The sequence below is a fragment of the Paramisgurnus dabryanus genome, chromosome 17 (assembly GCF_030506205.2).
Source record: "Paramisgurnus dabryanus chromosome 17, PD_genome_1.1, whole genome shotgun sequence".
Lineage (NCBI taxonomy): Eukaryota > Metazoa > Chordata > Actinopteri > Cypriniformes > Cobitidae > Paramisgurnus > Paramisgurnus dabryanus.
In genome coordinates, this window is record NC_133353.1 from 13,250,406 (window position 1) to 13,264,233 (window position 13,828).

Genomic DNA, 13,828 nt, shown 5'->3' on the forward strand with positions numbered 1-13,828 from the left:
TACACTGATTTTATTTCTAAGCCCACATGTTGAGAGAGTAATAAGGGAGTAAAATGTTAAATACAGATATATAAAACAGATGTTGTGGCTAACAAGTAATGTAATTAATTAATTTTAAATATAATTTATGAAGTATTAATTAATTAAACCATAAGCTTATAAATTAGGTTTAGGGTTTGATGCTTATAACTATGCATATGTTGTAATTAGGTAACAGTGTCTACAGTGACTTTGTAACAATTAAAATGCATGCCATCTGACTCAATCCAACATTGTTATTTGGAGTCGGGTCTGTCTGCGTCCTGCAAGACGGAGGCGTCAGTTGTAGTAGGGGTGACTTGTAGTAGGAGGCGTGTCTTGTACTTTTCTAAATCACGGTCCACCACGCGAGATCTTCCTCTTTCACGGTAAAAAAGCTCTTATCCTCTATTACACACTGCAAACTTTCGGGAGTGACAACCGCATTTAAATGCGGGAGTGAATCCCTTAAATGTTCGTTACATGTCTGTATGGAACAAGACTCACTCCCGAAAATGTGATGATTGACACAGAGATAACCATAGCAACGTTCTGCCGTCTCGTCTCAAAGCTTTGACCAAAATAATTTAACATTATTATGTTTTGCAATAAACCACCGTCTTGGAGTTGTGCATTGCACGCCTTTGTAAAACAGCGCGCTGTCATGCAGTGTTGCCAGGTCCTCGGGTTTTTTGTACGTACTGTTTTGGCGCTTAACCGTTTATGGCTTGCTTTTTGCTCATGAAGCGAACAAGTTTTTGGTGTTATTAAAGTGTAAAGGTACCGGGACCCAATATTTTGATATAAGCACTTGGATTTATTTCGGTTTATTATTGGAGTTTTCCTGTTCGCTTTTTTTAGTGCAAGATATGGCAACAGTCAGCAAACGCTCTCTGTCAATTTCTGCACCGCACGCAAAAGACTTTTCCTCTTCTAGGAATTTAGTTTTTCAGAAGAGAGACCTGTCATATCCATGATCCACATTTGTACACTTTAGTTGTAATGTACACACTATGCAGAGTTTTTATAAATGCGGTTGTCCCCTGCATTTTGCGGAAGTTAATTCGGTTGTATTATGCGGTTGTCAGAACAGGATTAAGCATTAAAAGGTGAAGTGACAACCGAATTAATAAGTGACAACCATATTAATAAGTGACAACCATATTAGTGACAACTAATTAATATGCAGTGTGTACGGTACATCGCGGTTCACGGATCACGCGAGCTCTCCTATACATCTCGAAAGTTAAGATGATAATCTTTTCCCAAAATTGCCTAATTTGGAGGCTTCAGATGTAATGCAGAGGTCAGGGTGTTATTATTAAAACGGGAGAGAGTTTGTAGGCCTGCAGTATAAGCTTATACTGTTTATAATGTACTTGACTGTGTGCTGTGTATGTATCTCATACGGTTTGATTTATAAATATACAAAGGATAACATAAAAAATAGACTCATAAGGAACTTCTTTAATTTATTATAAATTATAATAAAACCCCTGGCTTAGTGTCGTTTTCTTTTTGTTGTTAATATAAACATCTGATGAAAAATGCCATTGTCATCACTTTCAATTATTATTAATCCCTGAACGTGTTAATATATACATTTTATTAATACGAGTAATTAATAAATTAATTCATTGTATTTTATTTAATTAACCAGCAGAATCACAGTGCCAAAAACATTCCACCCATACGTTTTTTGAAATATGCACAAATGTATGCACAAAACGAAATTTACCATTAAAAGGCTTTCATCATATATCCTCAGCCTGTCCTAACCTGACCTGTTTTCAAACAGACTCTAAATCTTATTTAATGACAAATTCACTACAAACACATTGATGCCCAAATTGCTAACATACAAGCTTATTTTTAAAATAAGTCTTAAAACTTTCATAATTTCACTTCTGACTTTGAGGTAGATCTCGCGTGGTGGACCGCGATTTAGAAAAGTACAAGACACGCCTCCAACTACTACAAGTCACGCCTACTACAACCCACGCCTCCGTCTTGCAGGACGCAGACAGATACTGTTGGTTATTTGGGACAGGGTTGTTCTTTCACCACAGTTCAAAAGGTCCACATACAAAACCACTTCCAGAGAAAACATGCATTAGTGTAACGGAATTACCTTAAACCTTATACTTACAGTGATACTGTACAGCCCTTATGACATCTGTAGTTTCACAGTACTGTGATATCACAGTATGTATAGAGGCAACAGTATGTGACAACTAGCCCCGGTCACCCCTACTAAAAGTTTCCTCAGTCTGTAACTCGCTCGCCCATCTACTCTGATCATTTTTGAACACTGTATACCAATTGTTAAATAAACAGGATAGTATAAAAATCTAGTAGAAGGCCCAGTCTCTCCCAAGTGTGTGGGTGAGTGTTTTAGTTTAAAGTGTGTGGGTGATAGCATAAGCTTTAATGGGTGAATGGTGACTGCATGTACATTTTTTTAATGGGATAAACATCTGAGTTTTAAAGCTTTGCTTAATGTAAACACTCACCATTAGCGAATGCTACCATAGCAACAGAACATCAGTGCAAAACCCTTTAAACTGAAAATATCATGATCATGAAAGATCTTCTAAGATATCTGCTTCCTGGTGCATAGTATTACACATATGTGTTTACACATTGTCCATTTGTCTAGGACCTGTGTGTTAAAATGATGTGTGCCCATTTATAGACACAGAACATAATGCAGCTTAGTTTTTATTCTAATGTTGTGTGCACAACCACACACAATGGAAGTATACATTCACATGATTTTGCTTAGGGTGTTTTTAAAAGCTTGTGTGTGTGTAATGTGTTTTCAATGGGATTTTCTTCTCATACAGTTGGATGTCCTTCAAATCCTTCTGATTTTACTTGCCATGACATGGCACTATTTATAGAACAGCTTAACAAAGCCAGAAAATAACATAAAAACAGAGATGGGGGAGATGCAGAAAAGGATGTGAGCATGTGTTATTTCAAAGACATTTAATGTGTCCACCTCAAAGAGTTGGTGTTAGTATTATGCAAAATCAAAATTGTTAAGGCCATACTATTAAAAATAAAGGCACTTCCCAAAAAGGCTGAACAGTTCCATTAAAAACAAGTAAAGGCAGAGTGCCTGATTTCTAAAAAAAAAATGCTTTGGAAAAGAGAGCCGGACCGACTACCAAAACACACTTGTAGCCAATCAGCAGTAAGGTGCTTGTCTACTAAACGACATCGTTGCCTGGGTTGCATATGTGTGGGGTGGGTCTAACAATAGAAGGTCCAGATTCTATTGGGGTATGGGTGTGTTTGTTTAGGTGATTCCAAATGTCAACATTGGCTTTCAGAGACCATGGACCCTGTCTTTAACATAAATAACTTTTTTGTTGCAAAAAAATGCTGTTTATAGTGAAAAAAAAATGTTTTTAGATTTAAAAAATTTAAGACAAAAATAACTTTTTAGCATCTTTATTTTTAAAGTGTGTAGCTACCACTTGTATTTTACCAATGTGATGACAAAACTTTAGAGAGATGAATTTAAAGTAATGCATAATGCGTGAGGTTGTTTTGTCCAGTATGTTGTCAAGAAACTGGTAGTATGTTTGCTTAACCTGTCATAATGAGGACTGTATTAGCATGCCTCAATTGCTTTAAAAATGTTGTACATGGTCTACAGTTTTTAACCATAGTTAGAATAAAATTGTGAAACAGGTGATTTAACTCTGGAAACACATAATGTAATGGGACCTTATTAACACTCATATCATTGTGAAACCAACAAGAAGAGCAAACATTACTCTCATATACTGTACATCTACTAATACAGAATGAGAGAAAGTGACTTCAGCTGTGACTATAAACCTTTTTTTAATCCAATTACCGTATTTTCTGGCAAAATGTGTTTAATATAAACCTTGACATTTAAACTTAAATTTAAACTTGACATTTAAACTTTAATAAAATCTCTCTGCCTCTTCATCTCATTTAAACAATAAACAAGTGCTTCTTTAAATCAATATTGTTAATTATTTTTCTTTATGAGCCTTTTTTTGTTTTACTTTTTTTTATTGCAAGCTTTTGACATTGACAGGGTTTAAACACAATTGCCACATCTGAGCCATACAAAATGCCCAGGTGGCTATACATTTAAATTCTCTACAAAATACACATTAAAGTACAAAAAAAGATAATAAAAGTAATAAATAATAATATAAATAAAATAAAAAACACAGCGTAAGAGAAACATACCAAAATATTACATCCCCATTAGGTGATTATTCAGTCTTTCCATGCCAGGTTCTGTATTCCCAGCTCAACCAGATGTGTCTCTCCTGCCCCAAGATAATTGAAGAAAGGGGTCCCATATTTTATCAAATTTAAAGGGTTTATCTTTTAATGCATGATAATCCACTGTGCTATTGATGGGGCTTGGTCAGCAACAAACAAGTATGCACGGGCAAAGTGGAGTAAGATTTGAAGAAGGTGGGTCCCTTGGAATTTGAATGTGAGTTCTCGGGTCATACCAAGCAAACATGTCTTTGGTCCTAATTTTAATGAGTCACGAAATATACTTTCAAGTTCCCTTAGGACGCCCATCCAGAAATGTTGTATTGTCGAACAGCTCCAAAAACAGTGGAAGAGGGTTCCTTCTAGTCTTTTACATTTATTGCAGAGGTTGGAGAATTTTTGGGTTAACTTTATGTCTTTGGGCTGGAGTCACATGTAAAGGGATGAACAATTTTAAATTGCATTTCCCATGCTGAGTTGCTGGCAAGATAGTAGGGCATCTCACATTTGTTTTACTTTTTAATGCCGTTCCTTTTAATGCTTCTTTTCAGAAAGAATAGGCAGAAATAGGAGAAAGAATAACTGAATAATGAATGTATTTTTCATACTGAGCTGTTATGAATTACTGTATGCTGAATGATAACATTTACTGTAGAATAAAGATATTCTGTACAGTAACCTCTTCGCATTTTCTGCTGTCCTCTTACATTTTTTTTCTCTCTCCCCAACTCTCCTTACTCTCCTTACTCTCTCACTCTGAATCATAGATAAAGAGAGAAAGGTAGTTTGCCACCAATATCAACAATCAAAAAATTCTCATACGGACTCGTACATTATGAGATACTGTTGCGTTTTCGAGTTGTTGCAGCTTAAGTGAACAGCTTTGTGTGGAACCTGTATGTGTTTGCATATGAGATGAACTTATTATTATCACATTACAGCTCTTTGCAGGGCCAGGGAAGCCTCACATACAAGGTTTTTATCGTGGGCTTCCTTTGTCGTGCACAATGAGTAGCTACCTACCAAAGCAAACCTTTGTGGGCTCCACTTACAAGGTCCAGGAATCTTACTTGTCTGCCACTGTCGGCTCTGACTTTATGTGAAGGAGTCATCAATTTTGGCAAAAAAGATGGACACATAATACACACCCATAAAAAAATGTGTGTGTCATTTTGTGTACACTTAAGTGTGTGTGAGTCTATTTAGTGATTTATATCACTTCAACAGCTGCAAGAGAGGTCATAAAAATAAAATCTCAAATCTCAAAACCAAATGGTCATACCAGTGTGTGCCTGCATTCTTAAACGTCTGCTCTAGGGCAACACACATTCTATACTCTTTTTTTTCTATATATTTTGTGGCCAGTTTAGGTTTTAGTAAAACACCAAGCAAAGCCAAATGGAGTCGCATAACCCTCAGGCCCATACATCTTCTATTTCCAGCAAATGGATATGTTAAACTTCCTGTTTTATAAATGATTTCACATAGAAAGCCAACAGAAGTTAATTTGCCCTGTTTTTTCTGAGTCAGCTCAGTCCAAGAGCTATTAACTATAGGAATACTTCAAATCCAAGTCCAAACCCAATATATCCATAAAAGTTTCTATTTAAATACTGGTATATTAGCAAATAATGTGACAATAAGACACAAAGAAACTCTCACAGAAATAAAAAAACTCATTAAACTCATTTAAAATCTGCTAAGATGTCACACATCTGAGCCCTTGTGCTTTGGATAATGCTTTATTCCACTGCAGACATTTAAATTTCAATGAAGGTATATTAAAGTGGCACTGGTTGATATAATATATGAGGTAATTTCATTTATCCATTTGTTTATATAGTAACGTACGTTGTATTCAATGTAGTTTATCATTTGTGTGTTTCCCAGAATGACGTTGGCTTTGCTGGCACCATCAGCTGAACTACATGAACTAGTTGTACCATTACAATACTATAGGGTTAAAGAAAAATTATTAATTGTTGTTAAAATTTTAATTTCTTCTCTTCTTCAGGTTGTCTATAGCTTAAACAAATTGAGTTTGTTCATAACCAAGACCTAAACAGAGGCAATACAAATTTACCTTGACTGTTCAAGTTAAAATGACACAAACAGTGGAGTATTTAGCCATTTTCAAGAGACTTGTCCCACTAATACTAGCACTTACCTACATTATTTTTATTCTGATCAATTTATTTATTTAAAAAATGCTATACAATGCTAGACTAACTGGGACTTGTCACAGCAATTATGCATTGTTTGTCCTTTTGCTTACTCAATTCTATTGTTTTCATTAATAGGTCGCTTTGGATAAAAACTAAATAAAGTCTGCTAAATGATTAAATAAACATTTAACTAAGGGCTTGAGCCAGTGTTATTTCTGTTATAGCAAACATGTTCAGGTGATGAGAAATATATGTGTGTCGTGGACACACTTCTGGGATCAAGTGATGCCATGTGAGCTTCACACGACTGTCACACAGAGGAAGGGAAAATATATCATCTTACAACAACACATGGGGCATGTGGCCACAGCTGAAAATATACAATTGCCAGAGCTGAAAGTAAGATAAATACCTCCACCAGTCACATACCTTCACAGCATTTCCGAATCCCGCAGTGTTTCCCAATCCTGGTCCTTGAGTACCCCCTCCCCAAATGTTTTAGACGTGTCCTTGTTTGGAACACTTGATGGAACTTATCAGCCTCCTTCGAGAATGGTAAGCATGTCTCCCTAATGAGGTGATGAGTTGAACCAGTTGTTTTATATAAGGAGACATTTAAATTATTCTGGGGGTACTTGAGGACCAGGATTGCGAAACAGTGCCCTACAGCATTTCAAGCCCCTGTAATGGAACATCCACACTTTAATGTTTGACTTGCATGATGTTCTACTGCGTCATATGCCCCCTGTAATGCCTTATCTAGTCTTGGGTAAAGAGAGTTGTGTACATAAGATCAATGATTAAAGTCCCTGGGAACAGGAAGTTGCGACCGACTTCTGTTTTGTGACATATTTTGAACCAGAATATAAAATTAAAATAAACATTTTTAGAAATGGAACTCGCAGCAGTAGGTGGGGCGGCATTAACGGATGCTGCCGCCCCCAAACCGTCAAGCGGACATCATCAGAGAATGATCGGCACAAGAGGGTGGAAGTATATTTTCAGATTTTGAAGGTTTATAAGGGCACATGAATAAAAAAAAGACCCACTCAGATAAATTGTTTATAATGAAAACTGCAATATCCCATATAAAATTAGAATGTGATTTGGAGTAAGCTATTTAATCTCACAAATGGTTTTTTGTGTACTGGAAATGTGATGGTCCTTACCTGAAATCGCTTTTCTTGGACATCACATCGCCGTCACGTCATGTTATACCAGCGCGAAAACAGCCGCATCGCCTCCTCCTCTTCATTGGATAACTCCTCTCCTGGGGCATCATGGGATGTTGATGTGTCCATTGTATGCACACTTCAAAATCTTAAGGGAAGTGGTAGGTCATCTGGGTACTTTTCGAATAAATACTATGTATTTGGAAATACTACTCACCTCGCCTACTGCTTTTCGCTTACAATATAGTATGGAAGTAGGTGGTTTCGGACGCATCATTGGACTTAATGCACATTATCATAATTCTGCCGACTTCTGATTCACCGCCTGCAAATCAGCTTGGTCATCTGCATTTTCTGAATCAGAATGAGGCTGGTATTGATAAGGTGGTAAAGATGATCTCCTGCAGATAGTTGCTTTTGGAGCTGATCTTCCAAATATGGTGAGAAGCGTCACATTTCCGTCACACGCTTGGCCAATCACAACGCATTAGATACTATACCACACTTTTCAGAACAATGAGCTTTGTACAAATTGATGCATTTCAGAAAGGCAGGGCATAGAGGAGCAACAATAATGTTTGTGGAAAATAATGTGTTTATTGAACCAGAAACCACGTAAACACATTGCATTACACCAAATATACAAAGTAACATTCTTTTTAACAACATCATAGGGGCTCTTTAAGTTTAATGTTACGAGTCATGTTTTTGATAATGCTGTGAATTAAAGCTACAATAGTAGCAGACTGAATGAGTGTGTAAGTAGGTTAGAATAATGAAATATGCAAAAATATAATAAAACAATAAATATAGTTTGTTGTTTGTGTAGATTTTGAAAATAAACTGGGAGGTTATTCTGGTCTGGTGCCTGTTTGCTTCAGCAGAAATAAAAACCAGCACTATATTAATAATAATTAAAACAGCTGCTGCATGTTCTGGAAAAATACCATCACAATCACTTGATAGAAGATATTTTCCAAGGTTAGTGTGTTATAATTTTGAATCCCTCAGTGATATTAACATAAATCCAATCAGTAATAGACCATAAATAACCCTTATTAGCAATTCCCAACTGCTAAATTTAACCTGTTTATAGGCACACATACTGACACGCTATTTAAATAACAAAAAACAATATTGCGCCATTGACTTAGACCAGGTTTTAGTTGGTCAATGGCGTAGTCTATTTTAGTTGCCCCAAATAGCAACACGCCAACAATGCGCCTGAAAACACCGGAATGCCCATGGGTGCAAAAATGGCCACAAATGTATTTCCTATTTAAAAAACGTGGCACTGAATAGGAAAATGACAACTGTGCCGGGCTGAAACTAGCAAAAAACACTTGTGTTGCGCTTTATGCTCCATTGCACCAGGTGTATGATATGGCCCTTACATTCCAAAAAATCGTGAATCGGAAAATATGTGCTCATTAGCTTTAGTTAACAGTTAAATTAGTTTGTAGAGCCCCTATTTTCCTTTTCATTTCTTTTGGTGTGTATTGTGTTAGTACATATTACAGTTTTTCTCGATTGCTAAAACACTATAACCAGACTAAAATTTCAAAACCATAACACAATTTTTCAAGAAGCACAATCATTTTGCTGAACTATAAACACTACTCCCCTGCTTTAACACATGAGTCAGATTTGGTAAACTGTTACTTCAAAACTACATTTCTCAGTGCTTACACCATCTGGTCATATGGAAAGCACTAGCATTCAATACTGTTCACTCAAGTCAGCACAGCTTAGGCTCAATTAGCCAACAATTACCAAGGTGGAAACATTAAGAGTCAAAATTGAACACACATTAAGTAGATAGATAAAAGGGCCTGTATCAGTTCACTGAGCTTTGGAAAAACAGATCCACAGAGAAATGAAGGAATAGGTCGAGGAGAAGGAGGAGGGAGAGGAAGAGGACGTGGTAAAGGAGGAGGAAGAGGACATGGTGAAGGAGGAGGGAAAGGACTTGGTGAAGGAGTAAGAAGAGGAGGATGTGGTGAATGAGGAGGAAGAGGACATGGTGAAGGAGGAGGAAGAGGACATGGTGAAGGAGGTGGAAGAGGAGGAGGACGTGGTGAAAGAGGAGGAGGGAGACTAAGGACAAGGTGACAAGCAGTCTCAGATGAAATTCGAGCTACTTTAGTTGACCATGTCCTTGCCCATGGTATGACAATGAAGGAGGTTGAGCAACGAGTAAAGCCTAATTTGAGTTGCTTCACTATCCTCCATCTTCACAGCCTTCAGGGAGGAAAACAGATAGGTGTACTTACAGTAAGATGCTACTGGAATAAAGAATAGCATAAATATTTTGAGAATATGAAGCATAGTTTCAAGAAATGTGTTTAAGCAACCGAAACGAAACTGTAAGAATCTGCAAACTTATACCAAACTAACAAAGTCTACAATGACGCAAGTTATCACCTCCAACTATCTTTTCTTGGACTACAATGAACATACATGTAAGGATTGTAGGTAACAATTTACTTCCATAGCGAGTGAGAGCGAGAAAGTTAAATTTAGCAGTTGACTGTGGTGTCATTCAGGTAGCTTTCATTCAGGTTGCAGTTCAGCACCATGGAGAGTGTCGACAAGCTTAAGTCCATTTAAAAAGAAATACAAAAATAATTGTGTTATTTTAAATCTGGATTATGATCCAGTGACACACAAATATAACCATACTGTTTTTCTACGCTGCACAAATAGTCTGTAACTGATCCATGCCGCTAGCTATTATTAAAACATGAACAGTTTTGCCCCATAATGGCACAATGCGATTTATAAGACTATTAACAGACTTAATGTCGTATTTCATCACTATGACATCACAAACAGGCTTCACTGGATATATTGGTTTATTTTATGGGAAGGGTAATATACATTTCAACTCAAGAACCCCCAGATTAAAAACATTTATAAATATATATATTTAAAACCAACTGCTTACATAGAAGAGAATACACAATGAAGCCAGAAAGAGAATAATTTTCAAAACGCATATTCCATGAAGAGAGTTGTCACCATAGTGCAAGGCATTTAACCCCAGGTTGTTTTGCAGTGTTTGCCATTGGATTGGCTTGTTTACTAGCTCTGGTGCAGTGCCCTGGGCAGGACTAGCAGCCACTCGTACATGACATCTATAGCCTGAATGTAGATCTACAATATAGTGTCCTGTGCCGTGGGTGGGTTGGGACACAAGGTGAGCAGGGAGGGCTGCAGTTCACCCCAGGGTCTCATTTAGAGTTAAAAGTAGGGTCTTCCCTATAAGGTGGGTGGATTGGGAAACAGTTTCTAATGGTAAACACCTTGTTTTTACAAAGTGGGTTCGCAACATGTCTAGCAATGTTAAAAAGTGACTGAAGGGTTGTCTTTTTAAAAGATGTTAACACCTCATGGAATTTGATGATGATGGAAACATGACAACATGTCATCTTTTATGTTTATATTTAGATAACCATAAAATGTCTTTATGTGCCCTTCATACAATGTTAAGTAAAACAAAATATGTTTAAGGCTGGTTTGTATTCCCTAATGCAGGTGTTCTGTTGGTATTATTCCACAGCCAAAAGTTTTTAACCATTTATTCTATATAACAAAAGAGTTTATATGAAATGAAAAAGTGACTAAACACATCATAAAGCATGTAAATGTAAATGTAATAGTATGGAAAGTATATAAAATGCAACACTTAGTTTTAAAGGGGCCATGGCATGAAAATCTGACTTTTTCCATGTGTAAGTGCTATGATTGGGTCCCCAGTGCTTCAATCAACCTAGAAAATGTGAAAAAGATCAACCCAGTAACTTAGCTACACTGTTAGATGTCGCTGTAGATTTAGCAGTACATTACTGTAAAAATCCACAGTACTATACTGTATGTATACATTACAGTACAGTACTGCAGTTCATAATGCATTCTGGGTAAATTTGTTTGAGCGGGAAAATTTTACAGTATATTTTGGTCTTGATGTAACCTTGCTGTAGCCATTGCTGTAATGTGCCAGGTGGACTTTCAATAATCAGAGAAAGTGCGCCAGAGTCAAATCACACAGAGGGAGAGAGAGCACAACTCCTGGCTGCAGCTGAGGAGGACGATTGATTTCTGGCAGTTCGGTAAGTTTGAAATATTTCTGTTTCATGAAAACTTAATTTTTAGTTTAAGAATGTTGTCAATAGTTTGTCACAATATTGTTTTAAACGTGCAATGAGAGAAAAAAACGGTCGCCAACAAAGTTTCAATCTCCCTCAGAAAGTAAGCTAACGTTACACACAGATGTCTACCGCTGCTTTAACTCGCTTTACACCTTTTTTAATGAATATAGGGTTGTTTTAACTAAATTATGAGGGTTTTGGTGAGTTTATATTGTGTTGAAAGTGTGGTGACAATGAAACTATTTTTAACGAAATGGACAAAGACCACCCGCCAGCGCGGTCTTGCGGTCCCAGCATAACGGTCGTTTATCTCGGCGTTTCATCCGTTCAGTTAGCGTCAGAGAAAAGTATTAAGTTCGACTGTTTGGTAAGGCTGTGGTTGTAAACAGACAGGACTTGACACGCCGTACACAGCATACCGAACTCCTCCACAGAAGTGAAAACAAGAAACCTCATATTTAACTGGATACATGCATCGAACTCATCGCAGCTTTAACTTCGACCAAATATCATTCAGACCTGGGCTCATCTTAATATCAGATGAACGTAAGGGATTGCCGCGCGTATTGTTGTTGGTATTATATTACGGTATATCAGCAAAAGCAGAGAATATCTTCTCTAAAGCGTTTTACACGTCCAGTAAGTTGTCCAATACATTTTTATGGCATATTGTTTCCACCACTTCAGATGCATTAGACGCTGTATATAAGTTTCCAAAACGCATCAAATCAATGCACGAAAAGAGAATGGGCTCCGCATTTACGTACCTTTGTCTTCTCGTCTCTGTCATCTGATCCTTCATCTCTGGATGTAAAATAGTCCATAATAACATCGTGTAGGAAACTGGCATCACCAGGATTGCTCAGATTTAGGCGATCATGTTTATCTTTAAAGTGAGCAGCTAGCTACTAACTTGTTAAAAAACTTTGCGTGAAATAGTGTTACACCGCAGCCTGTCCGGGTAAAACATTAAAGGGACAGTCTTTTTACCTTATCACTATAAATCGCTATTTTCTGCACTAAACGAGACATTTTCAGAGATTTTCTGTAGACAAGATGTTATAATTAAAAAAAGACTTATTTAGATATTTAGATATAATATATAATATAACAACATATATATATATATATATATATATATATATATATATATATATATATATATATATATAATATTTATATATTTGTTTTACAACTGACTTAACACTTACAGTAATGTTTTATTTGTTAGCATAGCATGATATTAGATTTAAACACTTAATAAATTTTTAAATCAATCACTTTGTCTCTGCACAATGAACATTATCAAATATTATTAATGTTGTAAAATATATGGTTCATTGTTAGTTCATATTAGCTAAGGCATTAGCAAATGTTAAGGAATAAACTCTTATAGTAAAGTGTTACTAAATTTTCTTATACCATTTCCTTCACAATGTCTACTTATTTCTATGGCTAACAGATTTTGTAACATTTGTCTTTTTTACAGTCTTACCATTGCTTGTAAGCTGGATTGGGTAAGATGGATCATCTTTAAAGGCACCAGGCAAGTACATGATGTACAGTTACAAGTCATGTATTTTTTCGACTGCAATATTAAATGCTTTCACGTCACATGCAAAATTACACAGGAATGTGGCTGACTTTTTATTTGTAGTTTACATGAGTGTCCTTGCACTTTTATAGGAGTTAAGGCAGATGTGGAGGCACAACGGGTGATACCAGACACACACCAAGCACATTATGTTCGGTAAGTTTGCACTTTACCACTACAGTTTCTTTAAATACCCATGTATACACTCATTCACTCATTCACACACAACACTGTAACACGACCATACACAACATGTACAGAATTGTCTTAGTTTGCCATGTAGAAATATACAAACAGAAATATTCGGACTTTGGTTATAAGAAATTTAATTTAATAATTGTATTTATTTAGCAGAGGTGTCCCTGGACTTTATTGACAAAAGATTTTGTTTTCAGAATAAAAAGTTGTGTCCAAATCAGTAACAATTTTACTTTCTGTTCAGGACATTCA